The sequence below is a fragment of the Neoarius graeffei genome, chromosome 18, assembly GCF_027579695.1.
Source record: "Neoarius graeffei isolate fNeoGra1 chromosome 18, fNeoGra1.pri, whole genome shotgun sequence".
NCBI lineage: Eukaryota > Metazoa > Chordata > Actinopteri > Siluriformes > Ariidae > Neoarius > Neoarius graeffei.
In genome coordinates this window covers 46,992,982-47,016,406 of record NC_083586.1, presented here as the reverse complement: position 1 = coordinate 47,016,406, position 23,425 = coordinate 46,992,982, and the positions used below count along the sequence as shown (strand labels likewise).

At 42.1% G+C, this 23,425-nt stretch overlaps 1 protein-coding gene across 1 annotated transcript in view; it reads left to right on the top strand.

Annotated features, from left to right (window-relative positions):
* marchf4a (membrane-associated ring finger (C3HC4) 4a) overlaps positions 1 to 23,425 on the top strand; it is a 59,996-nt gene that overhangs the window by 7,674 nt on the left and 28,897 nt on the right. The window lies entirely within an intron of this gene.

Below are 23,425 nucleotides of genomic sequence, written 5' to 3'. Positions count from 1 at the left end.
ACAGCGTTTATGTAGAGAGCATGCACACTAGACAGCGTTTATGTAGAGAGCATGCACACTAGACAGCGTTTATGTAGAGAGCATGCACACTAGACAGCGTTTATGTAGAAAGCATGCACACTAGACAGCGTTTATGTAGAGAGCATGCACACTAGACAGCGTTTATGTAGAGAGCATGCACACTAGACAGCGTTTATGTAGAGATCATGCACCCTAGACAGCGTTTATGTAGAGATCATGCACCCTAGACAGCGTTTATGTAGAGAGCATGCACACTAGACAGCGTTTATGTAGAGAGCATGCATACTAGACAGCGTTTATGTAGAAAGTATGCACACTAGACAGCGTTTATGTAGAGAGCATGCACACTAGACAGCGTTTATGTAGAGAGCATGCACACTAGACAGCGTTTATGTAGAGAGCATGCACACTAGACAGCGTTTATGTAGAGATCATGCACACTAGACAGCATTTATGTAGAGAGCATAGACAGCGTTTATGTAGAGTATGCACACTAGACAGCGTTTATGTAGAGATCATGCACACTAGACAGCATTTATGTAGAGAGCATAGACAGCGTTTATGTAGAGAGCATGCACACTAGACAGCGTTTATGTAGAGATCATGCACCCTAGACAGCATTTATGTAGAGAGCATAGACAGCGTTTATGTAGAGAGCATGCACACTAGACAGCGTTTATGTAGAGATCATGCACACTAGACAGCATTTATGTAGAGAGCATAGACAGCGTTTATGTAGAGAGCATGCACACTAGACAGCATTTATGTAGAGAGCATGCACACTAGACAGCGTTTATGTAGAGAGCATGCACACTAGACAGCATTTATGTAGAGAGCATGCACACTAGACAGCGTTTATGTAGAGAGCATGCATACTAGACAGCGTTTATGTAGAAAGTATGCACACTAGACAGCGTTTATGTAGAGAGCATGCACACTAGACAGCGTTTATGTAGAGAGCATGCACACTAGACAGCGTTTATGTAGAGAGCATGCACACTAGACAGCGTTTATGTAGAGATCATGCACACTAGACAGCATTTATGTAGAGAGCATAGACAGCGTTTATGTAGAGTATGCACACTAGACAGCGTTTATGTAGAGATCATGCACACTAGACAGCATTTATGTAGAGAGCATAGACAGCGTTTATGTAGAGAGCATGCACACTAGACAGCATTTATGTAGAGAGCATAGACAGCGTTTATGTAGAGATCATGCACACTAGACAGCATTTATGTAGAGAGCATAGACAGCGTTTATGTAGAGATCATGCACCCTAGACAGCATTTATGTAGAGAGCATAGACAGCGTTTATGTAGAGAGCATGCACACTAGACAGCGTTTATGTAGAGATCATGCACACTAGACAGCATTTATGTAGAGAGCATAGACAGCGTTTATGTAGAGAGCATGCACACTAGACAGCATTTATGTAGAGAGCATGCACACTAGACAGCGTTTATGTAGAGAGCATGCACACTAGACAGCATTTATGTAGAGAGCATACACACTAGACAGCGTTTATGTAGAGAGTATACACACTAGACAGCGTTTATGTAGAGAGCATGCACACTAGACAGCGTTTATGTAGAGAGCATGCACACTAGACAGCGTTTATGTAGAGAGCATGCACACTAGACAGTGTTTATGTAGAGAGCATGCACACTAGACAGCGTTTATGTAGAGAGCATGTTATGCACAACCTGTCAACCTCGATTACAATTTCCTATCTCTGTATTGGCCTAATTTAATGTTTTAAAGTAATTATTTTTTTCGACTAAAATGAATGACTAAAACTGGACTAAAACCTTTTTAGTTTTTGTCGACTAAAACTAGACCAAAACTATCAAGGATAGAATTGACTAAAATGTGACTAAAACTAATAAGCATTTCGTCCAAAAGACTAAAACTAAATAAAAAATGGCTGCCAAAAACAACACTTTTATATATATATATATATATATATATATATATATATATATATATATATATATATAATATAAAGGCACATTCTTACCATCAAATACTTCTATTCCATATTTTCTTGCTTTTTTTGTATTTTTGGGGGTTTTGTTTTCGAGTAGAGTTTTTATTTCGTCCTCGCGCACCGCCATTTTGTTTTGTATATATAATTGGTCATATTGTGTCCGAAATGTCACTAATTCAATTTCTTGTTTATAGAAGTGTTGTATAAAAGCAATATAACACTCAAGGTCATGCTTTTGTACCATATATGGGCACGGCTGTGATTCGGCGTAGACATAGAGCTGAAGGCTGACTGTAACTGAGTATAACTCTTGCTCATGCGATATTGATGAAATATAATTTGAATTTCACTGATTAGCTACAACACACTTCACCCCTACAAGTGACAACAATATCAGTTGCTACACTCTCACAAGAAAAGAAACAAGCTACAAGCAACATGAGGACTTACTGTATCACTTGTTAGATTGAACGTTGGGCAAAATAAACACATCGCATCGCATATGATACATGGAGATGTTTATAATGATGGGTCGATATATTCAGTTTATTGATACCTGTGGTACTTAGAGAAAAGTGTATCGTGACAGTTCATTGCAATATTAATATTATATGACCATATGATATCCCACTCCCAGCACCAGCAGGATATTTCCCTCTGGTATCCATCAGTGTGTGAAGTGTGTTAGGGAGATCTGGCTGGCGGCTGATGGATGGTTCTTTTGTCTATAATGAGAGCTGTGCAGGAAGCAGATGGGTCTGTGAGAAGACTCTCTCTAACAGAGGTGTGTGTGTGCGCCTGCGTTTGTTAGACCTTGAGTCACTCCATTTCCTGTATCTCCATTTTTTCTTGCTCTATCTCTCCTCAAGCACCAATGGTTCAAACAAGGATAAGTGCTTTATAAATGGTCCACACCCGAACCCAAGCAGGGGCAGGAAAAATACAGAAGTCCTCTGTTTGCATGACGAACGTGGGACCAGTTACATGCTACGGAAAAGGTATAACACTTCCGTTTTTTCCCTCTCCCTCCCTCCTGCTCATCATGAGGAGAAATCCACAATGGGCCTGCTCCTGTCGTGTGTTTAATGAGGGACAAAGAGAGAGAGAGAGAGAGAGAGAGAGAGAAAGCTTGCTTTAATAACCAGCAAGTGGAAATACACAGGGTCGTCTTGAATCCTGCCAGAAGATAATCACATCTGCACAGCTTCAATCGCACTGTGTTGATTAATCAGCCGTGTCATTAGACCTGATGTCCTGTGTCCAGCAGGGCACGTCCAGCACGAATGAATACTCTCAAAGTCCTAACTGCATAGGAGTACGGAAAAAAGCTGCTCAGAACCTGGATTAAGGAATACTTCATGCCAAAATGTTCATGAAGGAAAGGTTGTTAGAAAGCCACTTAACAGGATCTGCCTTGTATGATGCCTTCTAGCTTCTAGCTTGGGATGAAGCACCATATTTTCTGTGCTATAAGTCTCTTGGGGAATATTAAACACCTTTGAATCTGCTTTGGAAAAAAAATCTATATAAACATTGCTTTGTTGTAGAAATTGCTTTAGTGCACCAGGCCTTTTTTTTTTATTTTACCTTATTTTTGTTCTGCCTCTAAATTGACATTTTTGTCCCATTAGATTTTCTGTCCTTACAAAGAAGTCATTTTATCAATGTTTAACATTGCAACCTGGTTATTTATTATAAGCAGCTTTTGTCTCGGACTGTGAGCTTTTTCACGCTCGAGGTTTTGTTTATTTCCTCCTGAGGTGTTTGCTACAGCAGCATACCAACCATAAAAACACCAATAAATGGACTTAAATTAAAAACTGACTAATGCCAAACTGAAAACACTGTCACTGGACATCTTTTGTACTTTTAGTAACCTGGGAAAGGAAATGTAGTTCATCTTTAATATCTCATCTCATCTCATTATCTGTAGCCGCTTTATCCTGTTCTACAGGGTCGCAGGCAAGCTGGAGCCTATCCCAGCTGACTACGGGCGAAAGGCGGGGTACACCCTGGACAAGTCGCCAGGTCATCACAGGGCTGACACATAGACACAGACAACCATTCACACTCACATTCACACCTACGGTCAATTTAGAGTCACCAGTTAACCTAACCTGCATGTCTTTGGACTGTGGGGGAAACCGGAGCACCCAGAGGAAACCCACGCGGACACGGGGAGAACATGCAAACTCCACACAGAAAGGCCCTCGCCGGCCACGGGGCTCGAACCCGGACCTTCTTATTGTGAGGCGACAGCGCTAACCATTACACCACCGTGCCGCCCATCTTTAATATTATGTACATAATTGCCATTTTAGATCTGCTTCTTTTGTAGCTTGGAGAAAAAATATACCTTTAAAAAAAAGGTCATTGTTTGTTTCTGATGCTTTATAATTAGTTTCACCTCCTCGAGGTTGTGTAGTCTGGAAAATACAGGTTATTACCTCGTCCATGATGGAGTAAGCAGGGCGAGGTATTGTAATCAGTGCGGTTTGTTTGTTTGTTTGTCTGTTTATCTATTTGTTTGTGTGTCTGTCTGTTAGCAATCTAGCATCTAGATGGTTGCACCGATTGACTTTTCAGGGTGGGTAATAGATTACCTGATTAAATTTTGGGGGTAATCAGGTCAAGGTCATCAGAAAGGTCAACCTTTTGGTCAAAATAACACATTTTCCATTGTAACTCAAAAACAGTTGCTGATAGACAGATGTTTACTATTATGAGCGTATAGGAATTCCCATATGGCCTTTCATTTGGCACCATGATCTTTTACCTTGAGTGACCATGAAAGGTCAGACTCAAGGTCATGGATTTTCAGAGGGCTGTAACTTGAAAACGGTTGACGGTTGACAGATATTTACCATTATCAACTTACAGGAGGGGGCGGCACGGTGGTGTAGTGGTTAGCGCTGTCGCCTCACAGCAAGAAGGTTCTGGGTTCGAGCCCCGTGGCCGACGAGGGCCTTTCTGTGCGGAGTTTGCATTTTCTCCCCGTGTCCGCGTGGGTTTCCTCCGGGTGCTCCGGTTTCCCCCACAGTCCAAAGACATGCAGGTTAGGTTAACTAGTGACTCTAAATTGACCGTAGGTGTGAATGTGAGTGTGAATGGTTGTCTGTGTCTATGTGTCAGCCCTGTGATGACCTGGCGACTTGTCCAGGGTGTACCCCGCCTTTCACCCATAGTCAGCTGGGATAGGCTCCAGCTTGCCTGCGACCCTGTAGAACAGGATAAAGTGGCTAGGGATAATGAGATGAGAACTTACAGGAAGTGCCATATGGGCTTTCATTTGGCACCATGATCTTTGACCTTGAGTGACCTTGAAAGGTTAAACTTAGGGTCATAAGTTTTCAAAGGGTTGTAACTTGTAACATGGTTCATGATAGCCAGATGTTTACCATTATCAACATATAAGAAGTCCCATATGGGCTTTCAGTTGCTGCCATGACCTTTGACCTTGAATGACTTTGAAATGTCAAACTCAAGGTCATGGATTTTCATAGGACTATAACCTGACAGCTGATGGTTGAGAAATATTACCATTATCAACATATAGGTATAAAATAAGTACTGCCGGGTGAGGTCTGTTTTGCCTGGCAACACTTGTTCTTTACGTTGTTTACCAGACTACAAGAAGCAAGTCAATATAGTCTGTTGCTTCATTTTAAGATAAAACTGTGCATGAGAAACATCACCATGCATGCACTAGTGGAGAAGAAATCTACAGTATTAAAGCCAAACAAAACTCAAAAAATAAACTCCTTTATACTGACAGATAATATCCATGCGACATGTTCAAGTGTTCACTTGTTCATATTTGTGCCTGTATAAGGCCCAGTTCCACAATACCGATAACTATAACTACAACTATAACGATAACTATAAATAAATGGGTCCCCTGCAGTTTATGTGGTTGGAGGTCACACCAGACCGATAACGATACCTATAGCTCAGGCTTGGGTTTATCCGTATCGGCGAGATTGCTTCTGGACTGATTTCTCCAGGCCTGGACCTGATCCGATAAAACATCTGACCAGTCAGGTAATTGTTTACATGTGACGTTGTCTGAGCACGTGCTATTTTTCCCGGGGCATCTTAGTACATCCTTGCTGCATCATGAAGTCACGGAATATGGATTCACAGAAAATTAAAAATATAATACAAAGCACGGATCTTTTATTCACGGATATGTGATTTTCCATGAAATATCAATAGTCAAATATAGCTGCAAGCAGCAATGTGGGGGCCAAGCAGCATATGAGCACAGTCGTCAGGGCAGCAGAATGCACTTGGCCCAGGTAATGCCTTTGTGCAGCTTAGTCCAAAGTTGCTATGTACCAAGTTTGGGAGAAATTGGTCAAAAATTGAGGGAGGAGAAGCATTTTAATTGATTTTCACGAAATTCAAAATGGCGGAAAATCCTCAAGGCAGAATATGACTTCACAGGGTGCAATGGATTCGGCTTGACCCACGGATTCCAGAAATAGTGGAATGTTGTTTCTACCCAAAAAGCATCATGAAATATGAGCCAAAAGACGTTTTCCCTAGTTATAGCGCCCCCTAGCAGCCAATTTGTTCCAAATGTTTTGTGGGCCTTTTTGGAGTGGTGCGGCATAATGCTACCAAGTTTCGTTAAGGTACGCCAAAGGCCGGCCGAGATATGACCACACTTCCTGTTTCGCATCAGTGCAGCCAAATTTGACTGGCTGCCATGGCAAAACGCTTATGAAATTCAAAACACTGAGCATAACTTTTGTGCGGCTTGGTCCACTTATCCTATGCACCAAGCCTGGGAAAAATTGGTCAAAAATTGAGGGAGGAGAAGCATTTTAATTGATTTTCACAAAATTCAAAATGGCGGGAAAAATATCCTGCGGCAAATGACGTCATAGGGTGCGTTGGATTCGGCATGGCCCAAGGATTCCAGTGATACCAAGTTTTTGAAAATTGGACGTAAGGTTCAAAAGTTACAAGCAGAAATGTACTTGAAACTTTCACCTGCTGGTGGCGCTAGAGGATTGGGGGTGGGGACCTAAAATTTCTTGAAGGCAATCATGAGACTGTCTAGAATGTGGCTGCAGACCACTTTTTGGGAAAATCCAACTAAATTTGCAGAAGGAGAAGCATTTTATTGATTTTCACAAAATCCAAAATGGCGGAGATTCTATTCTGGTGTACATGACGTCATAGGGTGCGTTGGAATCCTCTTGGCCCAAGGATTCTACCGATATCAAGTTATTGACAATCGGGCGTACGGTTCAAAAGTTACAAGCAGAAATGTACCTCAAATTTTGACCTGTTGGTGGCGCTAGAGGGTTTGAGCTGAGCATCTGGATTTTTTTGTGGCGAGTCCTGGGATAGACTAGAATCTGTGTGAAAAATTTGAAAACATTCCTTTGAAGGCTGCCGAGATATCAGCTCACTTCCTGTTTGGCGTCTTTGCAGAAGCGTTTCATTGGCTGCTGCGGCCAAATAGTTTTGAATTTCAAAACACTGAGCATAACTTTTGAGCGGCTTCGTCCAATGATGCCATGTACCAAGTCTGGGAAAAATTGATCAAAAATTGAGGGAGTTGATGCGTTTTAATTGATTTTCACAAAATTCAAAATGGCGGAAAATCTACCAGGTGGAAGATGACGAGATAGGGCGATTTGGATTCGACTTGACCGAAGGAGTCCAGAGATACTAAGATTTTGACGATCGGACGTATGGTTCAAAAGTAACAAGCATAAATGTACTTCCAACTTTGACCTGTTGGTGGCGCTAGAGAGTTTGAGGTGCTGAGTTGAAATTTGGTCACAAGATCCGTGACGCAGCCTAGAATCAGTGTGCCAAGTTTACAAACCTCTAGTCAGACGGTTCTATGCGTTGCCATAGAATTTCATTGATTTTAACAAAATTCAAAATGGCGGAAAATCCTCAAGGCAGAATATGACGTCATAGGGTTCGATGTATTCGTCTTGAGCCAAGGATTCCTGACATAGTGGAATTTTGTTTCTAGCCAAAACGCATCATGAGATATGAGACAAAAGTCATTTTTCCTAGTTATAGCGCCCCCTAGAGGCAAATTTATTCCAAATTTTTTGTGGGCGTTTGTGGAGGGGTGGGGCATCATGCCACCAAGTTTCGTTAAGATATGCCAAAGGGTGGAAGAGATATGAGCACACTTCCTGTTTCGCGTCTGCGCAGCCAAATTTGATTGGCTGCCATGGCCAAACGCTTGAGAAGTTGAAAACACAGAGCATAACTTTTATGCGGCTTGGTCCACTTATGCTATCAACCAAGTCTGGGAAAATTTGTTTAAAAATTGCGGGAGTTGATGCGTTTTAACTGATTTTGACAAAATTCAAAATGGCGGGAAAACTATATGGGCGGAAAATGACGTCATGGGGTCCGTTGGATTCGTCTTGGCCCAAGGATTCCAGGGATACCAAGTTTTTGAAAATCGGAGCAACGGTTCAAAAGTTACAAGCAGAAATGTACCTGCAACTTTGACCTGTTGGTGGCGCTAAAGCTTTTAAAGGAGAGGCCTGAAATTTGCTGAGAGTAATGTTGAGACTGTCTAGAATCAGTGTGCAAAAATTCACAACTTTTTACCAGACGGTTCTATGGGCTGCCATAGACTTGCAGAGGCGGAAGAACGTTGAATAATAATAAGAAACAGTAGAATCCCTATGGGTGCCTTCGCAGCTTTGCTGCTTGGCCCCCAATTAATAAAGTAAACATATAAATGCAGATCAGATATACTGAACAAAAATAAAAACTTTACACTCGTTTCAAAGTCAATAATTTGAACATTTTGGAAAATAGGTTTGAAATAACGATTGTATTCAATTATCTTGTCATTAAAGATGCTATAGCATACAGATCATGTTTGTCATGGAATCGGTTCCACCGGAAATGCGATGACAATGTCCATGATCGAAAACTGTGAGTCACAACTTAATGAAATCATGTCAATATCGGGTGTGTCCTCCATGGGCGTTCACAACTGCGATACAACGTCTCCTCATGGATTGGATGATGCGTCTGAACACAGCTTGGGGAATGTGCCGCCATATTTGTACCAACATGGCACCAAGCTCCTGCAAGTTCTGTGGAGGGTTCCTTACGGTCGGCTGTGGTGCCAGTTTGATGGAGACGTGTCTGGAGATTATGGATGGTCTGTCGACTGCATCCCATAACCCTCGCAACGTCAGTGACGGATGTTCCCGTATTCAGCATGCCAATGGCACGTTCGCGCTGAATGTTTGACAGTCGTGGCATTGCAAATTAACGAATAATTAACCATAAAACCTTGTTTTTCTGAGATGACACTCTACTCTGCTACCGTGAGATCAATTGCACGTGTATCAATAGGTCACGTCACTTGTGTCACGTGGAAACGTGATTTTAGCGTGCAGTGCTCTCGCATGTGCTACGTAGGCCCGACCAGTAGAATGAATGTGTGACGTAATGCCCTTCACAATGCATTTAACCATAATCACAACAAGAACTCTTTCAAGAAAAGTTTCTAAACACTATTTGAAAAATAATGAGTGTCAAGTTTTTATTTTTGCTGAGTATATTTTAATTATGAACTCCTGCAGTCCAAAACATTTAATTGTTTTAGACTTATTTTGTATCCTTTTTTATTACATAGGTCTGTGACCTATCCGTATTATATCAATCACCGGACTATGTACGTGGGTTGTTCTGAAGTCCAAGCTGTACAGTGTGACCCGGAATAATGTGCTACTACTTGGAAAAAACTTCCATGACTATTCCTAAGTTGCATGCATTTATTTCCCTGAGTGTCAGGACCAAGCGATATTATAGTCGGGATTATAGTTGTGGTGTGACTGCTCCAGACTGGAACTAAATTCAGGCAGAGGTATAGTCATAGTTGTAGTTATAGGTATAATTATAGTTATCAGTGTTGTGGGACCGGGCCCTCAGAGTGATCTGGATTGTTTTTCTTTTAAAATAAAATGTCCTTGGGTGCTGACATCTTACTCTCTCCGAGGTTCAAGCATTGCGCTCTGAGTACAAATTACGCGAGAGAATCTGAGATTGTGACATAATTTACATGCCACGTAACTTACTGAGGCTGAGATCTAGTGGATCCATCGCTTCTAAATTGTTGTAAACAACCCTGAAGATGTCAGAGTATCAAACGTTTGGCTGTAAAATATTAAGCAGTGTTTTTTGTGTCATCCCTACCCCCCCCCTTCACCAAGAGAGTTCAGCGAACAAAAATACCAAGCCCTTTTATGATTGTTTTGGCCTAATCTAGTGAATCAAATAAATCCAGTATCGGTTTACATTCAACTTTACCTGGGACTGTCTTTGTGGTGAAGCAGCGTTAAGGGCCTTGCTCAAGGATGCAGCAGTAACAGCAGTCGTCATCTGGGATTGAACTGTGACCTCGTGATTCAAGCGTGTTTCACAGCTGGAGTCCACCTCTGGCTTTTTTTTTTTTGCTAATACAGTATGTTTTTTCCAGCTTCCGAGTGTAGCTGTAACACATCAGGAACCATCGTGTTTGACTTCAGTGGAGTGATTTTTACATTTTGCATGGAGGCCAACATGTGCACGCAGGGAAAAGAAGCAGATCTGACTCACTTTAATGAATGTCAGTGATGATGTTGATTTGGCTTTAATTAAAGCTGCAAGTCTTCTGGGATATGTCTCGGTCATGTTTGTGTGCCTGGATCCTGATATTTTAGCCCGTTCCTCTTGGCAAAGTCAAACTGTATGGTCTGGTGGTGAACAGCAATTTTTGTTCCATATACTCTCAATCAGATTTGAACACATGACCATTCTAACACATTCAGGTTCTCAGTTTTGAAACACTTCATTGTAGCTTTGGCAGAATTCATCTCCATCCATCTTGCCCTCAAACCAGAATAGCTTCCCAGTCCCTGCGGATGAAAAGGCTCCAACGATGCTACCACCACCATGCTTTGCTGTTAGGATAGCATGAATACATAGATTGCCACTGCAGATATCAAACTATATGGGCCCTATTTTAACGATCTAAGTGCATGGCCTAAAGTGCATGGCCCAAGTGCATTTAGGGCGTGTCCAAATCCAATTTTGCTAGTTTAATGGGAGAAAAAATGGTCGCAGCACAGGCGCATGGTTCAAACGGGTTATACTTATGCCGCTTTTCCACTACCAACGCAGCTGAGTTGGGCTGAGCCGTGCGGTGCTGAGTTGGGCTGAGTCGAGCTGAGTGGGGCTGTTGGAGTTGCATTTCGACTACAACCGTGCTGAACCGTGCTGGCTGGAAATGGGTGGACACATTGGGTGGAGTTAGCGAAAGTGGGTGGACGTCACGTGATGTCGTTAGGCGGCGCAAACAGTGACATCAGTGACCTTTTAAGCGGTAGTCTCACGACCCGGATAGTAAACAATAAACATGGAGTCGTTAGTGTTGCTGGTCTTGGTTCTGTGGCTTGTTGTCACCGACAACGCCAACAGATACTGGCAAGAGCGTATAGATGAGGCGAGGCGCATAAGGCTTCAGAAATTCTTGTAATTCTTCTTCTTCCGGGTTTACGGTGTTTACAGATCCCAGCGTGCTCGCGGGGCGTGTGTGGGCATGTGAGGACACTCCTCCTCACCAATCAGTGCACAGGGGAGTGTCTGCTCATGCCCCTCGCCCCACTCGGCTCGGTTTGGCTCGCTTCAGCCCCACTCCAAAACCGTGCGAGTTTTGGGTGCTGAGTAGGGCTGAAGCGAGCTGAGTCGTGCTGCTCTGAGATAGTCGAAACGCAAGCCGTGTCGGGCTGAAGTGAGCTGAAGTGAGCTGAAAAAGGGTAGTGGAAAAGGGCCATTAGTCTCTTAATTAATTTTACGTGTAACATGGAATAAACCAATCAGCCATTCTGTTTAAAAGCCAGGTGCACTTACACCTTGGCAGATTGCTATTATAATTGCGGATTTGCCAGGTAGTAGGAAAGAACACTTCCCTGTAGAGGAAGTAGATCTGCTCGTGTGATGATAAAGTGTGTGAGCAGACCATCTACTTTTTTTTTTATTTCTTGATGTACACAATAATAATCCTTCACATTGTAATCTTTTGAATTTTTAATCTTTTGCTTATTTATGCGCTGCTGCACGTCCCTGTGTGTGCAATAAACAGAGTGTATGCGCTTTATGCACCCGCCTATGAAGGTGCATAATACTATCTTGATAACATGCCCTTAAAGTGATTAACCAGGAAATTTTGAAATTACGGGGTTATGAAATGTCATCATTATACATTAATACAAGATGTTCTAGACAAAAAAAAATTAAGCGGACTTTAGCTTAAAAAACATGTTAAAGTTGTAACATCAGTCCATTGGGTCATTTCCCCGGGCGTGGCCATACTGGATTAGCCAGATACATGGATGTATTAGGAGACGAAAACGAGGGTGGTGCTACGTGACGTAGGATTCCGCACATCATCCTCATTCCGTCCTGGATCAAAGACATTTGGCCGAGTGGCTTCATCAAGTAAAGCGAGCAAACTTTACTCTTGGAAAAAGCAGCAAATGGTGCAGTGAGCATTTTACAGAAGATTGTTTTGTGAAGGATTTGTATGAAAAAATCACTGGGAAGAAGCGAGACACGAGGCAGAAACGACAACTGAAGCCAGATGTGATCCCGACTTTGTTTCACTACAATACACCGACAGCACGACAACATACCGCGACACGCATCAAACGGATAGAAGATAAGCAGGTAAATATATTTTTTTTTAAATAAACAGGCAATAAACTAGCCACTACTTTATTTTGATTCCTTTTCTAATCCTGCATTGCCATAATTTTTGTGGAGAAATGCAAACAAATTGACTGAGAAGTCACGATAGACCATAATATTGTACTATAGTCTAGTATAGCATGCACTTGTACACCTCCACTGTGCTCGCGGAAAATGACATCACACACGATAGAGTTACGGCGGCCTCCCTGACAAAAAATAGTCCCGTCTATTTTCATCACTTTAATGGTTATATCATTAAGAACAAATTCAACATGCATCTTTTTTTTTATAAAGGACAGACATAAAGATAGACGGGCGGCACGGTGGTGTAGTGGTTAGCGCTGTCGCCTCACAGCAAGAAGGTCCGGGTTTGAGCCCCGTGACCGGCGAGGGCCTTTCTGTACGGAGTTTGCATGTTCTCCCTGTGTCCGCGTGGGTTTCCTCCGGGTGCTCCGGTTTCCCCCACAGTCCAAAGGCATGCAGGTTAGGTTAACTGGTGACTAAACTGACCGTAGGTGTGAATGTGAGTGTGAATGGTTGTCTGTGTCTATGTGTCAGCCCTGTGATGACCTGGCGACTTGTCCAGGGTGTACCCCGCCTTTCGCCCGTAGTCAGCTGGGATAGGCTCCAGCTTGCCTGCGACCCTGTAGAACAGGATAAAGCGGCTAGAGATAATGAGATGAGATAAAGATAGACTTTTAGCTCTATTTCTGAGATATTTTATTTAAAATAACCCTGAAATACTGCGCCATTGACTTCAGACCAGGTTTTTATTGATCAATCATGCCAAATAACCGCTACCTTAAGATAGCAATGCGCCACCAATGCACCTGACCACACCTTGTTTTAAGACCAGTGTGCCCATGAGCACTCAAATGGGCACAAGTATATTTGCTGTTTAAAAAACATGGGCACTGGAGAGGAAAAATGACAACTGCATCTGTTTCAAACTAGCAAAGACACTTGCGCCGTGTGTAACATAGCGCCCTATAGCGTCGTCCTCTGGGCAAATACAGATCTCTTCCTCTATCTTTCTGTACTCACAGTCTGTTAGACAAGAACACACTTTGTTTAGACAAGTGATTCCCACTCTCAGTGGAGCATGAAAGGTCTCCATCTCATCACAGCCTTCTCTTTCCGTGTACAAATTCCAACTGTCTGACTTTTCAGGACAATGTACATGTACTGTATATAATATACACTCCACCCACTGTTCTACAGTCAGCTCCAGTCAGTCTGTTTGTGTGGGACGTAGCACCTAAGGCTAGGGAAAAGGTAGTGAAGAGAGAAAGAGATGTTAATGTTTTCTGACACGCTCGCTCCTGCCCTCAGTGAACTTCTTCTCTCTGTGCAGCAACACAGTTATTAAGCTTTGTGATGTGTTGCCGAAGGGCCTTCTAAGGACCGAAACAGACAGTTCTTCTTATCTCTTCATGTTGCTTTATTAATTCTAACTGACGATGCCTCTATGCCGCTATTTAGAGATGAATAGGTTCATAAAGAGGGGAGATACATACGATTGACATAATATAACTTCAAGTTTATTAGCGTGCCTAATAACTGTTGCAAAGGCTATTCAGAACACTGTAGGGAGCTTTGAAAAAAATTGCCCAGAGCCCAACACAACGAGCGTTTGAGATAACCGCTTGCAAAAAAAAAAAGGCGATATTTTTTCAGCTATGTAAATCAGATGCCTTTTCAATCCATTAAACTATTGCTACATTACATAGGCTCAAAAACAGCATACGTGCTAGCGTTTTAACTTTTGCTATTGCTAAACGCTGAGCTAATAAGGCAGTTCAAAGCGACTGCTGAAACAATAACTAGTTTTAGCAAGAAAGCTGGATTAGCATAATGCTTCAAAACCAAGCACCAAGTCCTTGAGCTGCCTCTCACTTTTCTGCTGCTTTTTGTCTTACTTCTCTTGTTCCTTTTTTTTTTTTTTGGCTTTGTCTTTCTGATAAGTCACAGACATGCTAGCAATACGAAGGCGGTTTCATCAAATGTCACTGTTCATTGGCTCTTGTAAGTTTTACGATGATTCCCACATTTTGACATTTGACATTTCCATGGTCTTCAGTTGTCAGTCCTCATCTGACCGCTTTATAAAGACTAATGAGCGTGTTCATGTGCTGTTTCTGACAGCCTTCAGTATGTTCCTCGTTGGGTTTCAAATGATCACCCAGAATAGGACTTCGCTGCAGGATGTAAATCTAGAGGAATAAAATCATCAGATTAATGTGCGGAAAACAGCCAGCTGGCCTGCAGGTGAGTGGAGCAGATCGACTGATTGGCTCACTTGACTCAATTAAATAAAGTGGCCTCATTTCCTGCTCAAATATGCTGCATCAAGTGCTCCATCAAACCGGCTCTACATACACCATGATTACGACACTTACCATTAATGTTTAAGAGCAAATCAGATGAATAATTACTGCCAAGTGAATCAAATAAAAAGTTTTCCAGAGAATCCAGACAATACACCTCTACTATTCTCAATATTTAAAGTAAAATTCCACCCTGAATGACCTACACAGTAATCTAGGATATAATAATGTGTTTTATATTGATTTATTTCATAATAAATTCTGAGCTAACTTTTTTGATTGGTGTAAGTGGTTAGCACGATCACCTGACAGCAAGAAGGTTCTGGGTTTGAGCCCAGTGGCTGGCGGGGGCCTTTCTGTGTGGAGTTTGCATGTTCTCCCCGTGTCCGCGTGGGTTTCCTCCGGGTGCTCCGGTTTCCCCCACAGTCCAAAGACATGCAGGTTAGGTTAACTGGTGACTCTAAATTGACCGTAGGTGTGAATGTGAGTGTGAATGGCTGTCTGTGTCTATGTGTCAGCCCTGTGATGACCTGGCGACTTGTCCAGGGTGTACCCCGCCTCTCGCCCGTAGTCAGCTGGGATAGGCTCCAGCTTGCCTGCGACCCTGTAGAAGGATAAAGCGGCTAGAGATAATGAGATGAGATGAGATTTCGTAATAAATTCTGAGCTAACTTTTTTGATTGGTGTAAGTGGTTAGCACGATCACCTGACAGCAAGAAGGTTCTGGGTTCGAGCCCAGTGGCTGGCGGGGGCCTTTCTGTGTGGAGTTTGCATGTTCTCCCCGTGTCTGCGTGGGTTTCCTCCAGGTGCTCCGGTTTCCTCCACAGTTCAAAGACATGCGGTTAGGTTAATATGGGACGGCCTTGGGCTGAGGTGCCCTTGAGCGAGGCACCTAACTCCCAACTGCTCCCCAGGTGCTGTTAGCATGGCTGCCCACTGCTCTGGGTGTGGGTGTGTGCTCATTGCTCACGTGTCTGTGCATGTGTATGTTCACTGCTTTAGATGGGTTAAATGCAGAAAGGAATTTCACAAGCATGTGATGAATAAAGTTCTTCTAAAATTTTGGTCTATTTTCACTTTGGATAAAGGTTTCATCTTGACTTAAAGACAGTGATGCAGCGGCGCTTCAGTCTGTCCAGCTATCTCACCTTCTCATCTGTACGTTGTCTTCAAACAAATCAGGATCTAAAGACTGAACGTTCATGCTAATACATCTATGATCACCATCAGGCTCATAATCTTGTACATCACCACCTAGCCAAGCTGAGTCTCTGTCACCAATGCACCAATGTATCCATGTTGGATTTCTTATTAGCTCATCTGGCCAACACGCGATGAGCTTATGCCATCATGTGTTATCTGTCGTCTGTCCGGCATCATCCATATTTCATGAAAATCACTTCTCTCTCAGTTCTTTACTGAGTTGTATTCTTTTTGGCAGGAAGGTAGGTCTGCCTGGGGTGCATATAGCTTCTACCTAAATTTGTGTAAGTGCAATTAATCATGAAGCTATGGAGTAATTAAGCCCTAATGAGCAGTTTCCACACAAATCGCTTCTTCTCCCTCAATTCTACACCAATTTTGATTTTCTCTGGCATGAAGGTAGGGGTACCTAGGGTGCATATAACTTCTACCCAGATTTGCTTCATTACAATTATTAATGAAGTTATGGACTAATTAAGCCTTAATGAGCAGTTCAACAAAAATCACTTCTTCTCGGTCAATTCCTTGCCGTTTTGGATTCTTTCTGGCAAATAGGTCGGTATTCCTAGGGTGTATATAGCTTCTATATATAGCTTGTATATAGTGTATATAGCCTGCAACATTTATTGGGCAAGGTGCTCCACTTTAGATCGTTCCTTCTGGACTAGACGGGGCCGGAGTGAGCTACGTCTCGTTACTGATATTGGATGTCACTGGTAAATGGTGAGTGAGAAAAGAAGCTTTTGCTGTTTTGTTTTTAGGAGCCAATAACTAAATATGACCATTATCCCTTGTGTTTGAAATTGTTTAATATGCATCTTCTATTATTCCCATTGCAACTGTGCTAGCAAAAATAATGCCCCTCTGTGACATCAGCGTGGCACATAACCACTAATTGTCATGGGAATAACGTGAATATAGCACCTGCCAACAAACTGACACCAGATTCACAAAACATATCCCAACTAATTTACAATAACTCTATACACTATATTTGCAAAAGTTACACCTGTATGTGTTATGGCCAGGTGTCCATAAACCTTTAGCCATATAATGTGTTTGAGGATCTTTAAGTGTAGAAAATTATAAAGCAGCGTTGAATAGAAAACTCAGATTCCCCCAAATCAGATGTAATTTACATAGAGCAGGGGACCAGTTGTCTGTTTAAGCTCCTTATACCATAATCCTCTTAAGGGAAGCGTGTTTAGATAGGAAACGCTGTCCTTCACACATACAAATGCATCCTCAGAATTGTCTCTCTGCACTGCCAAACTGTTAACCAGTAGTCTCAAATCCTGAAAACTCAAATCCTCTCAAAGAGAGCTGAACAGGAAGTACTCTAGCACTCTTTGACTCACTTTCTCTCTGCCTTTTAATTGTCTTTGTGGTTGCTAAGTTATCTGGATAGTCAATTCTTCTTCTTTCAGCTGTTCCTGTTATCCATTATCCACAGGGGATAATGTCCCTCCATCTCCTCCTGTCCTCTGTATCTTTTTCTGTCACACCAACCATCCTCATGTCCTTCACCACATCCATGAATCTTATCTTTGGGCTTCCTCTTTTCCTTCTACCTTCCTTCTACTTAGTCCTCCTCAGTCTTAATTCACCAAAACAACACAACCAAACCATCACCAAGGTGTTCATCATTTAAATGAAATGTATGCTGTGATGCTCAATGTCACAGCCACAAACATTAAGAGAAAATACAGTATTAATATTATTCTCTGAAAAGCCCTGGACTTGTCCTGTCCCTTTAAAATACAGCTCGGGAAGCAGGGATCAATATTGACTAACCTTATGACCGACAATTTCATGCTCGTTCTCTGTTTGAGACTGGAGCCAAGCCCTGAAGCTTTAACAAAGGGTCTTTACTGTTGAGCCACAGTCTGTAATGTTTAAAATAGCTATTTAACCACTGGTATCACCACAAGGGTGGGGTCACAAGGGCAACTTTGCAGGATGTGCCACTGCAAGTGTATTATTATCCTTCCTTCCTTCCTTCGACTCTTCTTCTCATACGTTATGAAATTACACATAAAGAAAAATAAAGTTAGGTCTTTGGAAGAGATGGTTTCATCTAACACTTGGTATGCTTTTTGGACCGTCTCTTTTTGAGAAACCTTTTTGTTGTTGTTGTTGTAGTTTTATGTAGAATCCAACAAAAGACCGTTTAAAGCTAGACCCAATAACCTCTCAGAGATCTTTAAAGAACCCTTTTTTGTGTAGTGTATTTATAAATACAGAGGTTTTGAATGTATAATGGTTTTATCATTCTACGTTCTGTCAAACCTTAAAAAAAAAAACATTCAGCAGGTTTACATTGTACTACAAAAGAAATCTTGTTTTCTGACATCTGACATCATTTGATGACACAAAACTTGTGCTCCAACTTCACAAGAAAAGGAAACAGCAAAGAACAATATGATCATTCTTTAGTTCATGCTGCTTGCACTAATCCTGGTCAAACGATCCAGAGTCTATTCCAAAAACACTGGGGGAGAAGCAGGAATACACCTCGAATGGGATTCCAGTCCATTGCAGGACACCAGTCATTTACACCTGTGGAGAAGCCATTGCCTAATGGTTAGAGAAGCAGCTTTGGGACCAAAAGGTCACCGGGTTGATTTCCTGGACCAGCAGGAATGGCTGAAGTGCCCTTGAGCAAGGTATCTAACCCCCAACTGCTCCCCAGGCTGCTCTGGGTATGTTGTACATCACTCTGGATAAGAGCGTCTGTTAAATGCCTGTAATGTCATGTAATATACATAGCCATTCCAGATACCAGCATGTTTTTGGAGTTAGGAGAAAACAGTGAACCCAGAGGAAACCCAGACAGTCATAGAAAGAATATGTACAGGCAGCAAACATACCAGGATGGAACCAGGGACCCTAGAACTGTGAGGCTGCACCACAGTATTATTGGGTGTTTTTGTGATCATCTTCCTCTCTCAGTCGCAAACAAGTTGTGAATGTTAAGAATGTGACTTGTCATAAAATCATGCCAAAATCTCATCTCATCTCATCATCTCTAGCCGCTTTATCCTTCTACAGGGTCGCAGGCAAGCTGGAGTCTATCCCAGCTGACCACGGGCGAAAGGCGGGGTACACCCTGGACAAGTCGCCAGGTCATCACAGGGCCGACACACAGACAACCATTCACACTCACATTCACACCTACGGTCAATTTAGAGTCACCAGTTAACCTAACCTGCATGTCTTTGGACTGTCGGGGAAACCGGAGCACCCGGAGGAAACCCATGCGGACACGGGGAGAACATGCAAACTCCACACAGAAAGGCCCTCGCCGGCCCCGGGGCTCGAACCCGGACCTTCTTGCTGTGAGGCGACAGCGCTAACCACTACACCACCGTGCCCATGCCAAAATCATACACCATAAACCCAGCTTTACTGTTGTTCATGTAGAGTAATGTTAGACACCAGAGAGTTGCTTGTAAAACTGACATATGAGTGATTCCACGCTTATGGGTACTGAAATGGGGACATGAACTTATTTTTAAAAATTCACCTAAAACCATTTCTTTTTTTACCATCAGGTCACAAAACATGTAATCTTTAATGAATGATATGTTAAAAGATAACTTTAGTTTTCTGAGATGTAATAAAATCAAGTTTATTTGTACAACAAAAACAATAAAAACATATTTATATGCCAAAGTCAGAACGTAACAGAAGTGTTGTGGACATATATATTCTCAATTTTAACAATGTAGAATTACTTTTTGAAACATAGGAAGGTGATGTTTTAGCAAATATAATTAATAAACATGTGTAGTAGAATAAACATGCACATTCTTTCAATAAGATTAACATGGTATAGAGCTAGATTGTAATTAATTTGTAACAGACACGAGATGGACAATCGTAACAGAAGTAATGGAACAGACATCATTTTGGAATTCATAGGCTTGACTTTGGCATATAAATATGTTTTTATTACATCTCAGAAAATTAAAGTTATCTTTTAACATATCATTCATTAAAGATTACATGTTTTGTGACCTGATGGTAAAAAAAGAAATGGTTTTAGGTGAATAAGTTCATGTCCCCATTTCAGTACCCATAAGCGTGGAATCACTCATATCCCATGCTGCTCCTTCCAGTCCCCTCTAAAACTTTCTTCTCTCAAGCAGCTGAAGAAGGAAAAAAATAAGCTCATCAGCTACTTGATGATCAGCAACCATGCTCCATGCACCTGCTAGATCAGAAGCTAGCACATATAGCTTCAAAATCCTCTCAGCATTGACAGGAATAATATCTATGAGCATGATTTTTTTAATGAAGACAGAGAAAGCGGTGGAGACCCATCTATATGAGTGCTTTGTCAGAGATGTTGAAATGCATGCATTGCTGCGTTTGCAAGTCAGTTGCCAGAAAGCTCATTTCCTAATGAGGGAACTCTAATGCCCTCCCATGATGACAACAAAAACTGAGACTCGTGCAAGACTGTCCGTTTCTGGTTCAGGAAATGTCTCCTATTTGAAGTATGGTAGTTTCTATGACAGCGAATGGTGTTTTTTTTTTTTTTTTTTGTAGCTCTATATGGTTGAACAACTTCTCCAACTCATCAGCTATTCATGAGTAAGCCAAGCGTCTTACAGCAGAGAAATGAAAATCTGCAGATCAGGGGTTCCCCCAAGGCTGGAAACCACTGGTTAATGAAAAGTTCCCACTGTGAAATTTTAGAATGAAGACAAGATTCGTGACCTCATGGTGTATAAAAATTCCAAAGCAGGATACAGATGAGACTTTGAGTGAGCTCCAGTCAGCATTAATGCGTTTATATTCACCTCATGACTGAAAAGAAGACGTTCACTTTTTACTGCTCTTTTTACTGGAAAGTAACAGACAAACTGCTCTGAGCAAAATAGCCTTGAGCAGTCTGGACCTCGAGGCAGTCTAGACTTTACCGTAGTTTACATTTGAGGTGAGCTGCAGGAAAAACGTTCAGTAGAAGTTGGTCTCATTGTTAATAATTTTGTATGATGACCAAGCTGGAATGAAGTTAACCAAACAGTTCAAACAGCAAAACTAAAAGTTAACAGCAAAGGAAAAATAATAGTTATGTTAAATCTGACTGCAGGTAATGACCCCATTTGGGATCACTAGATTAAAAATGAGGTCACAAGAAACTCCCAGCCTCCTATTTGATGTATTCATTTATTTTACACATTAATATGAATACTATGAATATGTAAATATGAAGACAGATTTTGTGTGCTACTATTTTGAAGCATTATTGGGAGTCATATACAAACAAGCCACATTTAAATTAAGAGTGATATTTTAGCTAGTTTAGGCTTTTTTGTTATCCTATTCCTCGATAACATTGAGTCACTCTGATCCAATCGAATAACAGAAGTCAAGAAACAAGCATGAAAATATGAAGAAATATTTATTGAATATGGATTTACAAATGTGGTGGCACAGTGGTGTAGTGGTTAGCACTGTCGTCTCACAGCAAGAAGGTTCTGGGTTCGAGCCCAGCGGCCGACGGGAGCCTTTCTGTGTGGAGTTTGCATGTTCTCCCCGTGTCTGCGTGGGTTTCCTCCGGGTGCGCCGGTTTCCCCCACAGTCCAAAGACATGCAGGTTAGGCTAATTGGTGGCTCTAAATTGACCGTAGGTGTGAATGTGAGTATGAATAGTTGTTTGTCTCTATGTGTCAGCCCTGCGATGATCTGGTGACTTGTCCAGGGTGTACCCTGCCTCTTGCCCATAGTCAGCTGGGACAGGCTCCTGCAACCCTGCACAGGATAAGCGGTTAGGGATAATGGATGGATGGGTTTGAAATGGAGTTGGTCCCCCTTTTGGTTTTTATAATAACCTCCACTCTTCTGGGAAGGCTTTACACTAGATTTTGGAGCATAGCTGTTGGGATTTGTGATCATTCAGTGACAAGAGTATTAGTGAGGTCAGGTACTGATGTTGGGTGACGAGGTCTGGGGTGCAGTCGGTGTTCCAGTTCACCTTAAAGATGTTCAGTGGGGTTGAGGTCAGGGTTCTTTGCAGGACACTTGAGTTCTTCCACTTCAACCTTGGCAAACCATGTCTTCATCAAGCTTACTCTGTACACACAGGGACATTATGAGACTGGAACAGGTTTGGACTTCTTAGTTCAAATGAAAGGAAATCAGAATGCTACAGCATATAAGTCAATGTGTACTTCCAACCTTGTGGCAACAGTTTGGGGAAGAACCACGTATGTGTGTGATGGTCAGTGTAGCTAGAATACAGCCAGATGGACCGGCCATGTTTTCAGAATGTCAGACAGTTGACTGCCCAAACAGTTTTTGTATGGAGAGCTGTGCCAAGGCAAGTGCTCATTTGGAGGGCAGAAGAAACGCTTCAAGAACAATCTCAAAATGTCCCTCAAAATCCTTGAAATCGATCTCAGCTCCTGGGAGTCGCTTGCTCAGGATCGTCCAGCATGGCAAGTAAAGCTCACTATTCGCGCATGTGCAGCAGAGATGAAACGCATCACCGAGGCCCAGAAGAAACAAGCTGCACGGAAGGCTCAAACTATTGCCACCCCCACTACAGCACCTACCCACGCGTGCCCGACGTGTGGGTGTACCTTCAAAGCCCAGATTGGCCTCATCAGTCACCTCCAGACCCACAACCACCACCCACCAAATTGAAGTCATGGTCATCTTCGACCCCAAAGGACGAACATAATCATCAGCTAAAATATAGTGTAGTAACTTTCGTTAGGTACTAACTAGCTATAATGAGTTCTCTAGTTAATCCACTGTAGCTTTATACACTAGCGTATTTATTGTAAGTTCACTTTCTTTGACATGCATTTTTGATTGTGTCATACCGGTATATTACACACATGATCATCTGTGTATGAAGAAGGTGTTGGGCCAAATTAGTTCAGCACAGTCATTGTCTCTGGTTACTCTTCAATAAAGAATGCGCTTGGAGACAAAGTTTCTCCACAAGGAGCGTTTGTATTCTCATAACAAAGGCAGTGACAGAAGGATGTACAGTCATTCAACAAATTGGCTAAAAGAGCTTCATGCAAACACGGCACTCTTTCTCATGAGTGTTTTTTTTGTGTCTGCCACCCACACACACTTTACTGAAGGCACTTTCAAGCTGTGCAGTGTTGTCCTGAAGCTCTTC